Source organism: Sceloporus occidentalis, unplaced genomic scaffold, assembly GCF_023333645.1.
Source record: "Sceloporus occidentalis isolate IW3139 unplaced genomic scaffold, rSceOcc1.0.p SCAF_128, whole genome shotgun sequence".
In the NCBI taxonomy this organism is placed as follows: Eukaryota; Metazoa; Chordata; class Lepidosauria; order Squamata; family Phrynosomatidae; genus Sceloporus; species Sceloporus occidentalis.
The window spans coordinates 896,473-913,786 of NW_028317108.1; the positions used below are offsets into that span (position 1 = coordinate 896,473).

The 17,314-nt window shown below is 42.2% G+C and overlaps 2 pseudogenes; both read left to right on the top strand.

The window, feature by feature from the left end:
• Window positions 1-1,549: 1,549 nt before the first annotated feature.
• Window positions 1,550-3,730, top strand: LOC149281717 (proprotein convertase subtilisin/kexin type 4 pseudogene; annotated as a pseudogene).
• Window positions 3,731-9,410: 5,680 nt separating this feature from the next.
• LOC149281718 (proprotein convertase subtilisin/kexin type 4 pseudogene) lies at window positions 9,411-16,191 on the top strand (annotated as a pseudogene).
• The last annotated feature ends 1,123 nt before the right edge of the window (window positions 16,192-17,314 follow it).

Sequence of the window (17,314 nt, forward strand, 5' to 3'; positions counted from 1 at the left end):
ACGTATTAAGCAATATGATTATTTTTAAGGGGAAATTTGGTAATATGGAACTTTGTTCGCTATCTTCTCCATTGATGGCTGTGCAAAACATGATCAAGGATATAGATCTGAAATCCTGGTTTCTCCAGGGTATAGATACGATTTCAGATATATGCACTCCTTCTCAGTTGGTTCCATTTAATGAAATTCAAATTAAGTATAATTTATCAAGTAAAGAACTATTTTCTTATTTAAGAATTAGAAATTTCATTAAAAGTAACCCATTAACTCTTTCCACTAATTTAGATAGGTTTATACATGCTCACCATAAAAAAAACTTAATTACACGATTAAGGAACATTTTGGATCAAGAAGAAATGTTAGATAAACCAAACACTATTCTGAAATGGGAAAGAGATTTGGGTGCCTCCTACTCTTTTGATATTTGGTGTGACTCCTGGAATAAAGTACGGAAAGCAATACATTGTATAAATCTTCAAGAACAATATTACAAACTCCTTCACAGATGGTACTATGTTCCAACCTTACTACATAAAATGTATAATACTACCTCCAACAAATGTTGGAGATGTAAACTAGAACTGGGCTCAATGATACACATTTGGTGGGAGTGTGATAAGTTGTTAAACCTTAGATCTGAAATTGTCACTCTATTTAAGAATCTATTTGATACTGCCATAGTTTTGAATCCGCAATCTTTTCTTTTTCATATCGATCTTCCTTGGAAAAATAAATCGAAACTGTTTTTGGCTATTAATGTTTTGGCAGCAGCCAAAATATGTATAGCTCGATCTTGGAAAACAGACCAGGTTCCAACCTGGTCTCAAGTTATAGCTCAAATAAACTATCAATATACAATGGAGAGGCACTTTTACCGAACTCATAACAATATAAAAGATTATGAAGTAATTTGGTCTCCATGGAAAAGATGGCTCTCTGGAACTGGTTATTCATATCAAACTATTACATAATCCTGGCAATACTAATTAAATCATTATATTAATATATAAATACTATCAATGTCTCTCTTTCTTCTCTCCCCCCTAGACGATAAAGAAAACATCCTGGTCTTGATACCGTCTCGTATGTGAATGTTATAAATTTAACCTTTTGATATTGCTTGGTATATTATAAGGATGAAAGGTTATATGTTATGTCTTTTTATTTTTTGTTATAAAAAAAAAAAAGAAAAAGAAAAAAAAAAAAAGAAAAACCCCTTTTGCAATTGTTACAGCTAGACATTTATTTTCCAAGTGACCCCACATTTTAGAATGGTAGTCTGTGTGTGATATATATATATGTGTGTGTGTATATACCGTGTATATATATATATATATATATATATATAATCACACACTACTGTTTCAGAATTATATATTGACATTATAACTGTAAGCATTTTCTAGCCGGCTTGTCGCTGAGAGTTCCGAGCCCCGCCCTGCTATTGTGATGTAACAGATGTGCCACGCCCTTCTACTGTGACATAGTGTAGGTTATAAAAGCACTGGCCGTTAGGCCAACAGATGCTTTTGTAAGCTGACAGTACAAGATGAGGAGCATAGCTCTGGTTTTCGTTGTTACTGTTCTGATCCATGTGATCTTTACTTTGGAGATTTACACAAATAGCTGGGCTGTGCACATACCTGATGGCTCTGTAGAGGCAGAACGTATTGCACAGAAATTCGGTTTCATCAACCTTGGGCAGGTGGTGCTTGGCAGTGATTACTACCATTTATCTCATCGTGGCATTCAAAGGAAATCCTTCAGCCCTCACTGGGGTAGAAATATTCAACTGAAAAAAGAACCCAAGGTTAGCTGGTTTGAGCAGCAGACGCTGAGGAGAAGGGAGAAAAGACAGCCTAGTATGGTTCCCACAGACCCCCTCTTCAGCTTGCAGTGGTACCTGGGTAAAAATCTTGACTTAGGCATCCAGACTGCTTGGAACCGTGGATATACCGGACGAGGCGTGGTGGTGACCGTTCTGGATGATGGGCTTGAAAAGGACCACCCCGATCTCGCATTAAACTATGATCCGGAAGCGAGTTATGATTTTAATGACGACGATCCTGACCCTCAGCCCCGATATAACTCATCTAATGAGACCAACCACGGGACCCGCTGTGCAGGCGAGGTGGCTGCGGTTGCCAATAATGATATCTGCGGCGCTGGAGTAGCATACAACGCTAGAATAGGAGGTGTGCGAATGCTGGATGGGATAGTCACAGACATTGTTGAAGCTCAGTCGTTGAGTTTGAACCCACAGCATATTGACATTTATAGCGCCAGCTGGGGTCCCACTGATGATGGAAAGGTACTGGATGGACCAGGAGTGTTGTCTTCTGAGGCTTTTTACAAAGGAATACTAAATGGCCGCCGTGGCCTTGGATCTATCTTTGTTTGGGCATCTGGAAACGGTGGCAGGAATGACAACTGCAACAGTGACGGCTACTCCAACAGTATCTACACTGTTGCTGTTGGGGGTGTCACAAATCATGGAACAGTCCCTTGGTACAGTGAGGCGTGTGCATGCAAACTTACAAGCACTTACAGCAGCGGTGGTGGTGAGGAAGAGACTTTTATCACCACTGATATACGCCACACATGTACAGATAAACACACCGGGACTTCAGCCGCCACTCCACTTGCTGCCGGGATCCTTGCTTTGGCATTGGAGGCAAACCCAGCTCTTACATGGAGGGATATACAACATATCGTGGTAAGAGCGTCCAGTCCTGCCCACCTAATGGCTGACGATTGGGTCATAAATGGAGTGGGAAGAAAAGTGAGCCACTTTTTCGGCTACGGACTCTTGCATGCTGGACGAGTAGTGGAGCTGGCCGAAACATGGGAGACAACGCAGCCTCAAAGAAAGTGCCTCATAACAATTGTGAGCACCCCTAAAAGAGTGCATTCAGATCTGATTTTGACTTACAATGTCACTGCCTGTTCTGGGTCCCCCAATCACATAACATCCCTTGAGCATGTCCAAGCCCAAATGACCCTCAGCTACAGTCGCAGAGGTGACCTGGAAATCTATCTTACCAGTCCTATGGGCACCCGTTCTGTGCTGATGGGCAAGAGACCACATGATACCAGCACTGATGGGTACAGAGATTGGTCCTTCATGACCACACAATCTTGGGATGAAAATCCATTGGGCCTTTGGACCTTAGAATTTAGGAACAGAGGAAGCTACACCAACCACGGATTTCTACATCACGTCACGTTGATTTTGTACGGGACAGATGAACACATGATGTCCAGGAAAATCAAGAAGTCTGTCATGAGAAAGTGTCTGAGGCGGGATAGAAATGGGTCGTGCATAGAATGTTTGGCACCATATTATACCTTTGGAAAGCTCTGTCTATCTTACTGCCCTGCCAAATACTTTAAGTCTACGCAGAGAGCGGAGGTGTCAGAGCCCAGCAGCTTTCACCTTGTTCGTTCTTGTGCCGCTTGCCACCCATCCTGCTTTACGTGTAAAGGGTCGTCTGCCAATAATTGCACTTCCTGTTCCCCTTTATACGAATATAATGGAAAAGACAACTCATGCGTAAGATCTGACTCCCCAAGTGTAGACTTACAGAACGCCTCATTCATCCGGATCCCTCAAACAACATTAGTGGCAGTGATAATGAGTGCGGCCATTGTAATGGTTATGGGAGCGCTGGTGGTTTTCATTCACTGGTATCTACGAGAAAGATCACGAGTAGACCCCAGTCCTGTCTGATGGGCAACCACCGTGCTCTAAATCAGATCTGGAATCTGCGCAGGGAGGAGATTTCCTCTGCTTTTGAACGCTGATGAGGACAAATTCAACAAGGGAGAGTAGAGACCCAACCTGACGCGGATAGCACTGTTACATCAATAAAATTCCTTTTACTATTTGGCAAAAATACCTTTTCCTTGCTATATTTTACAAATTTAAATTTTAAGTACCTGGAAATTTCATGTTGAATAATAAAACAATTAAACCGTGCTCGCGTGCTTGAAGGAAAAGCTTAGACCGATCTTAGATTTCATATCTTGTGTGGATTCCAAAACAAGAATCAAGCATTCTATAGCAATGCACATTGATTAAAGATTGGAAATACATCATTTTTATGTGACTTAATGTCACCACTGACATGCTTTTTTTTTTTGCATTTAAGTGACTTAAAAGTTATGTAATAGCCCAGAGGCTATTCCACTTTACATCACACGTAATCATACAGAAAAATATTTTGTTATATCTTACAGAAAATATATTTTGAGCATGAATGTCTATGTGTAAGGGTGAGTGAGCATGGATAAAGTATTATATATTGGAAACAATATTTATATGCCACTCTGCCCCATAATATGCCTTTTAACCCCCTAAATGCCAGAGTGGCATATAGGGGTATAAGGCATTTCTGGAGGCAGAGTGCTCTATACAATGCCTTTTAACTCCCTTAATGCCACTCTGCCTCCTGGAATGCCTTATACCCCCCTATATGCCACTCTGCCCCATAATATGCATTTTAACCCCCTAAATGCAACTCTGGCATTATAAGGCATTTCTGGAGGCAGAGTGGCACATAGGGGGTCAAAAGGCATACCATGGGGCACAGTGGCATATAGAGGGTTAAAAGGCATATCATGGGCCACAGTGCCATATTGGAGTGGCGAGCCTGGGGGCAGATGTGCGTAACTGGGGGACAGGTTGGAAAATACAAGGAAATAAAAACAAAAAAAATATTTTTCTCAATCATAGCTTTTATTAAAAAAAATAGTTTACATGAATTAACATTTTCTGGTAAAACTTTTTTCCTTTAGGGTCGTCTTATATTCAGGCTTTTTCTTTTTTTCCTAAATTAATATTCAGATTTGGGGGGTCGTCTTATAATCGAGCAAATGCGGTAATTAGATTAGATGGAATTATTATTACCCTTTATCTGTTCAGAGAAAGAAATTAAGATGCGCTGTACAATTAAATTGGAGCAGTTAACACATTAGTAGTTGAGAACCCTGCATGTGAGCCATTATCACCCTTTATAGCATTTTAAACAATTGCTGTGTTTTAGGGAGTGACAGATGAATGATTAAATGTTAAATGGTTAAATGTCCAATGTAATAAGATGTTTTGTGTTTTTTTCTGGAGTCAAACTAAGTGAAATTATATCTTTTTTTTTCCCCCCTACGGAATGACAGCACTGGGTCAGTGTTCATAGGAATAAAACGTAGATTTTGGTACACACATACCTAGTACAGTCACAGGTTCTAAGAGTCAGATTAAGTGAAAATATAGCTGTGTGCTAGAGAATGACAGATGAATCCCTATAAGGTATAATAAGAGAAAATAAGTTGTTTCACTGCCGAAACGCTGTGGCATATCCTATAGGTCGTCAGCACACATTTTCCCATTAATCTCTTCTGTGTCCCCATCTTCTTTTTTGGTCATCTTCTTCCTGATTTCTGCTCGGCTATGCTGGCTGGCGAAAAAGGTATGGGGACATTGAGAGTGTGATAGTGAATGGAGCACTAATAATAATAATAATAAAAATAAAAAATAAAAAAAACCCCTGAATCTCATCCAAACCGAAAGGTGCAGGAAACGAAATTTGTTGTCTGAAAACAAGTGCAGCAAAAAGGAAAAATTTAAATTGTGTCCAAATCATTTTTGGTCCATGTACTCAAGTCTAGTTAAACATTCAGTGATTAATATGCTCCCTTTAACTGCCTTGTATTGTATTATAAAAATACAGCATGCTTTTTTTGGATGAGGCTGGCAGAGATAGTTTGAGTTTGGTAGAATTATGAATATTATGTGTTTTATTAATTTAATTATAAAATTAAAAATTAAAACCCCTATATTATAACAGAAAAGTGTTAATTGGTTCTCTGCCTTAATAATCTTATTATTATTATTATCTTTTATTTATATAGCGCCAACAGTTTACGCAGCGCTTAATACAATACATAAATTCAAGGGGTCTGACGAGACAAACCGATACATTTGGTGGAGAGGACCCTGCAAGCTTACAATCTTGAGGGAATGGGGTGACAAACATAAGGCACAGAGGAAGGGTGAGAGGTGGTGTGGGGGTATCAGTGATGGGGTGAGAGGTAGTATGGTGGTCGTGTCAATGACAAGGAAGTTCTAGAAGCTAAGATGGTAGACGGTAGTAGAAGTGTGGATCAGGGGGTCGCGGTGGATGGAATCTACTTGGATTTTGCCAAGGCGTTTGACTCGGTTCCACACAATAGGTTAGTATTCAAACTGAAGGAAATTGGCCTAGATGCAAATTCTTGTTCTTGGGTAGAACATCGGCTTAGAGGTAGAGAACAGAGAGTTGTTATAAATGGTAAATTTTCAAGCTGGTCAAAAGTGGTAAATGGTGTCCCTCAGGGTTCTGTTCTGGGACCAATTTTATTCAACATATTTATAAATGACCTGGCAGGAGGCATTGAAAGTCATGTTTCTGTGTTTGCAGATGACACAAAACTAGGTAAAGTTATACAGGGCGAGCAGGATATTAATGTGCTGCAGAGGGATCTAGATAGACTGGGGGACTGGGCACTCAAATGGCAGATGAAATTCAATGTAGATAAATGTAAAGTTATGCACTTCGGGGTAGCGAATGCACAAGCAACCTACACCCTAAACGGTAGTGAATTAGGGGTAATGACAAATGAGAAGGATTTGGGAATTGTTATAGACAACAAACTAGGCAACAATGTGCAGTGTCAGTCTGCGGCCGCTAAGGCCAGTAAGGTATTGTCGTGTATAAAAAGGGGCATCAAGTCGCGGAATAAAGATATAATTTTGCCTCTGTATAAATCAATGGTAAGGCCGCACCTTGAATATGCTGTGCAATTTTGGGCGCCTTTTCTAAAGAAGGATATCATAGCACTAGAAAGGGTGCAGAGGCAGCTACACAATTAATAAAAGGAATGGAGCAATATAGTTATGAAGAAAGGTTAACTAATTTAAATCTGTTTAGTTTAGAAAAACGTCGCCTCAGAGGGGATATGATAACATTATATAAATATATTCGGGGCCAATACAAACCATTGTGTGGAAATGTGTTCATAAACAGGACTATGCATAGGACACGTGGTCATGCATTTAGACTGGAAGAAAGGAGATTTAGACTAAAGCAGAGGAAAGTGTTTTTTACAGTAAGGGCAGTAAGGATGTGGAATTCTCTGCCTGCAGAGGTAGTTTTATCAGAGTCTACAGACGTTTAAACTGCAACTGGATGGATACCTGGAAAAACATAACATTCGGGGATATAATCTTTAATTATGGGGAAACAGCTTATTGATCCAAGGAGAAATCTGACTGCCATTTTGGGGTCAAGAAGGAATTTTTTTCCCTGGTTAGTGCAAAATTGGAAAGAGCGAAGCCAGGGTTTTTTGCCTTCTTTTGGATCAAACAGCAACAAATTAACAGATATAGGAAAGGCTGAACTTGATGGACGCATGTCTTTTTTCAGCCTATGTAACTATGGAACTATGTAACCGGAGCAAAAGTGGTAGATGTGTTAATTTTTGCGTTTTAATCTAGGATGGTGGCCATTGAATCGAAATATCCTCTAGACTGTAAGTTTACAGACCGGTCTCTATTTACTTAACGTAAATGATCGTTTTTAATCTGTCAGTTCTAGTTTTGTCAGACTCTGAATGTATGGACTATAGGAATATATTCTAAATATATATTATATTATAAATAAAAGATAATATTCTTGATGTTTTTCAGCACGGAAACACGATCAGCACTGTCAAAGTGACAGCGTCCAGCTTACCGTGGAATGAGGAGAGCTCTGGTCTCGTATATATATAAAGCTTCCGCATAAAGAGGACGTGTTGGCGGGTCACTGCCTGTTACCAGCCGCACTAAACATGTCGGTGTTTTAGCAGCAATCAAACGAGGGACTGGATTATATACAAAACCGAACAACAAATACAGAGGGTTTTTTTTAACGTATTTATTTCATGCTTCTAGTGCCGTTCTGTACACCCAGTGCCCTCCCGCGGTCTGCCATCTGTACCTCATCTCAAGGAGCTGCCGTGTTTGTGAGGGCGAAATGTTCACCATAAGCAGACATGGAAGTAGTTAACCCATTAAAACGGATAGTCGGCATAGAAAGTATAAATCAAGCTATTATGTGGCTTTTGTTTATATTATGACTAAAGATCTGAACAGTTTTCAATTATTACAGATTAAATGGAATATATGTATGTACTGCATGTCTGTGCATAGATGTATAATAACTGTATGAAACGGATCAGGATTTTGTGTAGTTTTTCTCCTTAATAAAATTCCATGAACCCTGGTTGTGCCTCTCTCATCATGGAGGACATCCTTATTGATCCCACAGGTCCCCCCAGGGTTATATACGTGTGTATGCATTTGCTAACACTGTGGGTATCACACTGGGAAAAAAAGGGATCATTAAAACATATTTCACTTTGTACATGAAACATAGCAATGGGAATCAAAAAAAAAAAGAAACATAGGAATAGAGTTTGACTGCAGACTCGCATCTTCACTCAGGAGTCGGGATAACAATATGCCGATCCCATTCATATCTATATTCCCTTACTGTGTTAACCGCCACCGCTACATGCCATGGATTTGATGTTTTTATATCCGGAGCCATCTTGGTCAGTGGCGTAAGTACAGGGGCCGACCCTGCGACTGCTTGTCTTCTCGTGCCTTTTTTACACCATTTTGAACCCTTAATCACGTCGCTTCTTTAAATGTCACTTTATTACTCTGTTAGATTATCTTGATTAGAGTCCCCAAGGGTTTTGTTTATACTTGGCGTTCTCTTGGCAATATATATATATATATATATATATATATATATATATATATATATATAATTATAATTATATATATATACTCTACCATTCAAAAGTACGAGGTCACATAGATCTGTCTCTCTTTTTGTAAGAAAACGAATGTTGTCTATTAAAATGACATGAAATGCATCAGAAATACAGCACAGGCATCATTAATGTTATAAATGACTGAATGATTGTAGCTGCGTTCCAACGGCACGTTGTGTTTAATCCAAGTTTAAATTTAAAAGGCTAATCAATCATTAGAAAACCCCTTTTGCAATTGTTACAGCTAGACATTTATTTTCCAAGTGACCCCACATTTTAGAATGGTAGTCTGTGTGTGATATATATATATGTGTGTGTGTATATACCGTGTATATATATATATATATATAATCACACACTACTGTTTCAGAATTATATATTGACATCATAACTGTAAGCGTTGTCTAGCCGGCTTGTCGCTGAGAGTTCCGAGCCCCGCCCTGCTATTGTGATGTAACAGATGTGCCACGCCCTTCTACTGTGACATAGTGTAGGTTATAAAAGCACTGGCCGTTAGGCCAACAGATGCTTTTGTAAGCTGACAGTACAAGATGAGGAGCATAGCTCTGGTTTTCGTTGTTACTGTTCTGATCCATGTGATCTTTACTTTGGAGATTTACACAAATAGCTGGGCTGTGCACATACCTGATGGCTCTGTAGAGGCAGAACGTATTGCACAGAAATTCGGTTTCATCAACCTTGGGCAGGTGGTGCTTGGCAGTGATTTCTACCATCTATCTCATCGTGGCATTCAAAGGAAATCCTTCAGCCCTCACTGGGGTAGAAATATTCAACTGAAAAAAGAACCCAAGGTTAGCTGGTTTGAGCAGCAGACGCTGAGGAGAAGGGAGAAAAGACAGCCTGATATGGTTCCCACAGACCCCCTCTTCAGTTTGCAGTGGTACCTGGGTAAAAATCTTGACTTAGGCATCCAGACTGCTTGGAACCGTGGATATACCGGACGAGGCGTGGTGGTGACCGTTGTGGATGATGGGCTTGAAAAGGACCACCCCGATCTCGCATTAAACTATGATCCGGAAGCGAGTTATGATTTTAATGACGACGATCCTGACCCTCAGCCCCGATATAACTCATCTAATGAGAACAACCACGGGACCCGCTGTGCAGGCGAGGTGGCTGCGGTTGCCAATAATGATATCTGCGGTGCTGGAGTAGCATACAACGCTAGAATAGGAGGTGTGCGAATGCTGGATGGGATAGTCACAGACATTGTTGAAGCTCAGTCGTTGAGTTTTAACCCACAGCATATTGACATTTATAGCGCCAGCTGGGGTCCCACTGATGATGGAAAGGTACTGGATGGACCAGGAGTGTTGTCTTCTGAGGCGTTTTACAAAGGAATACTAAATGGCCGCCGTGGCCTTGGATCTATCTTTGTTTGGGCATCTGGAAACGGTGGCAGGAATGACAACTGCAACAGTAACGGCTACTCCAACAGTATCTACACTGTTGCTGTTGGGGGTGTCACAAATCATGGAACAGTCCCTTGGTACAGTGAGGCGTGTGCATGCAAACTTACAAGCACTTACAGCAGCGGTGGTGGTGAGGAAGAGACTTTTATCACCACTGATATACGCCACACGTGTACAGATAAACACACCGGGACTTCAGCCGCCACTCCACTTGCTGCCGGGATCCTTGCTTTGGCATTGGAGGCAAACCCAGCTCTTACATGGAGGGATATACAACATATCGTGGTAAGAGCGTCCAGTCCTGCCCACCTAATGGCTGACGATTGGGTCATAAATGGAGTGGGAAGAAAAGTGAGCCACTTTTTCGGCTACGGACTTTTGCATGCTGGACGAGTAGTGGAGCTGGCCGAAACATGGGAGACAACGCAGCCTCAAAGAAAGTGCCTCATAACAATTGTGAGCACCCCCAAAAAAGTGCATTCAGATCTGATTTTGACTTACAATGTCACTGCCTGTTCTGGGTCCCCCAATCACATAACATCCCTTGAGCATGTCCAAGCAAAAATGTCCCTCAGCTACAGTCGCAGAGGTGACCTGGAAATCTATCTTACCAGTCCTATGGGCACCCGTTCTGTGCTGATGGGCAAGAGACCACATGATACCAGCACTGATGGGTACAGAGATTGGTCCTTCATGACCACACAATCTTGGGATGAAAATCCATTGGGCCTTTGGACCTTAGAATTTAGGAACAGAGGAAGATACACCAACCACGGATTTCTACGTCACGTCACGTTGATTTTGTACGGGACAGATGAACACATGATGTCCAGGAAAATCAAGAAGTCTGTCATGAGAAAGTGTCTGAGGCGGGATAGAAATGGGTCGTGCATAGAATGTTTGGCACCATATTATACCTTTGGAAAGCTCTGTCTATCTTACTGCCCTGCCAAATACTTTAAGTTTACGCAGAGAGCGGAGGTGTCAGAGCCCAGCAGCTTTCACCTTGTTCGTTCTTGTGCCGCTTGCCACCCATCCTGCTTTACGTGTAAAGGGTCGTCTGCCAATAATTGCACTTCCTGTTCCCCTTTATACGAATATAATGGAAAAGACAACTCATGCGTAAGATCTGACTCCCCAAGTGTAGACTTACAGAACGCCTCATTCATCCGGATCCCTCAAACAACATTAGTGGCAGTGATAATGAGTGCGGCCATTGTAATGGTTATGGGACCGCTGGTGGTTTTCATTCACTGGTATCTACAAAAAAGATCACGAGTAGACCCCAGTCCCGTCTGATGGGCAACCACCGTGCTCTAAATCAGATCTGGAATCTGCGCAGGGAGGAGATTTCCTCTGCTTTTGAACACTGATGAGGACAAATTCAACAAGGGAGAGTAGAGACCCAACCTGACGCGGATAGCACTGTTACACCAATAAAATTCCTTTTACTATTTGGCAAAAATACCTTTTCCTTGCTATATTTTACAAATTTAGATTTTAAGTACCTGGAAATTTTATGTTGAATAATAAAACAATTAAACCGTGCTCGCATGCTTGAAGGAAAAGCTTAGACCGATCTCAGATTTCATATCTTGTGTGGATTCAAAAACAAGAATCAAGCATTCTATAGCAATGCACATTGATTAAAGATTGGAAATACATCATTTTTATGTGACTTAATGTCACCACTGACATGTTTTTTTTTTTTGCATTTAAGTGACTTAAACCCAGAGGCTATTCCACTTTACATCACACGTAATCATACAGAAAAATATTTTGTTATATCTTACAGAAAATATATTTTGAGCATGAATGTCTATGTGTAAGGGTGAGTGAGCATGAATGTCTCTGTAACAGTGTATGTGAGCATGAATGTCTATGTGTAAGGGTGAGGGAGCATGAATGTCTCTGTAACAGTGTATGTGAGCATGAATGTCTATGTGTAAGGGTGAGTGAGCATGGATAAAGTATTATATATTGGAAACAATATTTATTTTATTCAACAATCGTTTTGCTTCAGATAATAAACATATAGACAGTGTTATGAGAATCCACACGAATTCCGTTCCGTACGCAAAACAGATAAATGAAAAAGCGACAGATCACGAAACAGTAGCGTAATCGCTGCCAGGAGTAAAGATGGCGGATGCGCCTTGCAATTGGGAGGACGTGTCATCAGTTCTGACCAATACTGAGCGAGCATTCAGCCGCTAGAATGCGTGGACCAATCACAATGCTCTTTTCTCGCCAGCTGAGCAGGAAGCAGGAAGCGACGTTGTGTCAGAATGCTGTGAGGGAATCCGGTATGAGTGACAGGACATGAACCCGCTCCTGCTCCCTGTGTGTTTGGGGTTCGTGGTCGCCCTGCCGCCGGTACAGAATGCCAAGGAGAGCCGGTTTAGTGAGCAGGACGCGGCGCATTACAGGTAGAGATGGCGCTGCCGGTGACCGCGTTCCTTTATGTTTAAATGGGCCGGTGTTGGGGCTCCTACCGGAGTCGTCTATGTGGGTGTCTGTAGTACCACCAGAGGCGTATATAGGGTATGGCAGCCATGGCACGTGCCATGGGCGCCATCCCAAGGGGGGCGCCGGTGAGCGGCTTTTAAATGCCGCTCACCGGCATTTTTTTAATTTTTTTTTGATGCGGAGGAGAGAGAGGGGTCTACCCCCATCCCGGTGCCGGCATTTCATGCAGAGCGCCGCAATATGCCGGCATATTGCGGCCCTCTGCATGAAATGCCGGCACCAGCGAGCGGCTTTTAAACACTGATGCGGAGGAGATAGAGGGGCGCCGAGCGGTTGCTAGGCGGCCCTCTATCTCCTCCGCATCAGTGTTTAAAAGCCTCTCGCTGGTGCCCGCTGCTTCACTGCTGGGCGACGAAATATGACGTCATATTACGGGTTAAAAAGTGGTAAGGGAGGGGGTTAAAAAGTGGTAAGGGAGGGAGGGGGGTTAAAAAGTGGTAAGGGAGGGAGGGAGGGGGGTAAAAAGTGGTAAGGGAGGGAGGGAGGGGGGTAAAAAGTGGTAAGGGAGGGAGGGGGGTAAAAAGTGGTAAGGGAGGGAGGGAGGGGGGTAAAAAGTGGTAAGGGAGGGAGGGAGGGGGGTAAAAAGTGGTAAGGGAGGGAGGGAGGGGGGTAAAAAGTGGTGAGGGAGGGGGTGGGTTAAAAAGTGATGAGGGAAGGAGGGGGTTAAAAAGTGATGAGGGAGGGGGGTAGATATAAGTAAAGAGTGTGCATTAATGTGTGGATGCATTGAGTGAATGAGAGAGAGCATGAGTTAATGTGTGGATGAGTTGTCTGAATGAGGGCGAGCATGAGTTAATGTGTGGATGAGTTCTCTGAATTAAAGTGTGAATTAGTGAGTGACTGTAAAAGTGTTTGTGTATCATAGATGTATAATTGTGGAAGGGCAAAGATGGCACTAGCAGGAGGTTTGAGCCTTGGGGACCGAGATGGCACAGGCAGGGTGTATATGGGACAAAGATGGCACTGGCCGGACTGTTTGGGGACAAAGTTGACTTGTGGTGGGCTATTTGGGGACAAAGATGGCAAATCTTATGTGTGTAATCTGGGTGCTGGCCAGGTTCTATGTCGGCAGTGTGGACGCCAGGGCTGGCTTTGCGGTGTGCAACCTGTGATCTATGCCTGTAATTTAGGGGGTTTTAAATATACCTTTAATGCCGTGTTTTTATGTGAATTCCAATTGATCTTTACCTGCAAAGCTGGGTTTTTGTGTTATGCTGTAGATCCATATCTGCTATGCTATGTTTCCATACATTATTTATGTGTACCTGCAAATACAGGGTTAATATGTCTTATTCAGTTGATCTATACCTGCGATGCTACGTTTCATATATTATTATTGTATACCTGCAAATACAGGACTTGTATGTCTGATTCTGTTTATTTGATATATACCTTCAGTGCTGAGATCACAAGTGAATTTCAATTGATCTGGGTTTGCGTGTTGATCTATACCCGCTATCGGCAGCAGGGACTAATATATATATATATATATATATTTACTCACAGAGTCCATTGCACACCATTCCAAATGTTCCAAGCCCGGTGCTAGTAACCAGCAGTTTCCATATAAAACACTTTCAAAAAGATGGTCAGCACTCCAGGTCTTTAAATTGACAATTTCATTTTATTCAAAGTCAAGTCGACGTTTCAGTCATTACTGACTTTCATCAGGACATGATGTCCTGATGAAAGTTAGTAATGACTGAAACGTCGACTTGACTTTGAATAAAATGAAATTGTCAATTTAAAGACCTGGAGTGCTGACCATCTTTTTGAAAGTGTTTTATATATATATATATATATATATATATATATATATATAGGCAGCAGGGGCTAGTAAATGGGTTTTTATTTGGACAGGGGCGCAATTTCAGTGCTTGCCATAGGCGCTATTTTCAGTAGATACGCCTCTGAGTACCGCCAAATACCTTTATTCTGCCCGAGTCTAGTTAAACATTCGGCGATTAATGTTTCTTTTTTCCTTTGTCATCCTCAGGGATCGAGTGAAGTCCATGTTTTATCACGCTTACAACAATTACCTGGAGAATGCCTTCCCGTATGATGAGTTGCGACCTCTTACCTGTGATGGACAAGATACGTGGGGCAGGTGATGAGACTGCATCGAGAAAAACATGATTAAGTAGTAAATTGCCGAATATTGTAGGAGAGTACCAGACAATAGAGAAAGATTAAATAGGAATGAAGAAGGAATGTTAGTCACCCAGAATAAATTTAGTTGATTGTGGGGAATATGAAGATGGGTATTGCAGGCTATGAGAGCTGTAATAGAGAGAGTTACATACTGGACAGGGGCAGATATAGGAGATAAGGGGTTATTGGAGCAGAAAGATAGAAAGTAAAATATAACTCACTTAAGTAGTGACCGGCATGACATAAATTTTACCAAATAAAAATCAGTGAAAAAAGCTTTCTCTCTCTCTCTACCGTTCTGTTTTTGTCTTTCAGTTTTTCTTTGACATTAATTGATGCTCTGGATACGTTACTAGTGAGTGTACATTTCATCTTGGGTGTTTGGGAGTCACAATTTATTTTCTGTATGGAGGTGGCATTATGCATTGAAAAGATATTTACATTAAAAGTGTATCCTACCTAACTTTAATCTCAACCTAATATGTAAAGGATACATGAAGTTACTCCTGTGACCTAGTGAATGTTTCCATCGCAACTTTAGAAGTAGCTTCTTTTTATCTTTCTGCATTTCAGTGGATATATATATATAAAAAAATATATATATTAGCTTTATTTTGCTAACAATCCCATTAATATATATATCCGCTTCTTGCACCCACAGTGCTATATTTTCCTTTTTAATGTCCCGAATAATCTCTGATCTCACGCATGTAAATTTAGAGTCTGGCGGGGGAACCGTCCCATAAACTAAAACGGTACCGTAAAACTGGGTGAGGGTGCATCCCCGCCTGCCTCCAGCAGAGGGAGCTCTGGGAATTGGTTGATGGTGCATTCCTGCCTGGCTCCACCAGAGGGAGCTCTGTGCCCATTGTGTAGCGCTGCGGAATACGATGGCGCTACATCAAACAGTGATAGTGTTTTGCTAACAGCAAGACCCTTGTGTTGCGGGACCCGGCGGGCTGCGCAGCGTACATTGACAGACTGGGATTTAAACCGCCTTACTTCGTAAAGAATCCGATCTCTACCAATAGCCTATTTTACCTTTACTGATGCTTTTCGCTCTCTTCTTGTTCTGCAGAAGATGGCGGGAGGATACGGCGTGATGGCAGATGATGAAACCATCGATTATTCCGTCCACGAGGCATGGAACGAGGCCACAAACGTCTATTTGATTGTGATTCTCGTCAGCTTTGGACTCTTCATGTATGCAAGGAAGTGAGTTACGTTTGTCTTAGTGGGAGATTCTTCACGACATTCTAGAGTAATTAAGAAAATGTGATATCTAATAATATGTATTAATCCCTGTGACAGAATTACCTGTCATACAGGGGCCCAAGGTACTCAGATCATTAACAGGATGGCTACCAGGGGGATATTCAGTAGCTAAAGGGGATTAAAGGTTGGGTTGTCTACCTGTTTATCAATGTTAATTTATGTTAATGAAGTTCTGTGGCTATATCAGTCTATGTTTTACAACAATAAACTGTTCATTCCTGCTGTACTCAGTTCAAGGTAGTTGTGTCTACTTATTGGGTACACATAGCAGGGTTCCAAGGTGCGCATGCTGACTGGTGCTGGAAGTGATTCCGGGGACAACAGGAGGATACATGTGGGTGATCTCTGGGAGTTACTACAGCTCTCTTGGTGAACCCGTTACATTGGCGGCAGCGGCGGGAACCTCCTTGCAAACGTCCCAGCGGAGTACCAGCGGGTATACCAGCAGCAAGCCAAAGATGGTTCCAGCACTACAGGACGTGTTGGTGCACAGCAGAGTCGCAAGTTACATAAATGCCTGGATGGAGGCTCTCAGAGTGGACCAGGGTGTCCGGGGAATAGTCCTCCCATCCTCCAAGGAATGGTACGTGCTACAACTAGATTGGCAAATGCAGTACCTGGGAGAGCAGCCTCAAGAGAACTTGGTGGCTGAGTTGGAGAAGTTGCTTCCACTTGAAATGACTGTGGATTGTGGATACCGGGCCCTGTATTGGCAGGCCGTGCAGTGGTGTCCAGAGCTGAAGGATGACTACGTGCCAGAGGGCGATGACTTTGGCAGCCCGGGATTGATAATGGAAAGCCTACAAGAGGACCGAGATTTTGGGAGCCCATCGAAATATCGGTGCGAGGAGATCTGGGAGTTCAGGGAAGGGATTCTCGCAGATGTGCCCTGTTACCTGCCCGACTTGTGGGCTGATTTCGATTATTTGGTTTACCAAGAATGGTTCCTGGAGCAGGCCTACCGAGAACTCTTTGACCGTGCTCAGCAGTGTGCCCCAGTGGATCCTGTGAGTATTGTGCCCCCACCAGAAGCACAAACATCCAAGCAGAGCGCAACTGGCCTCTGC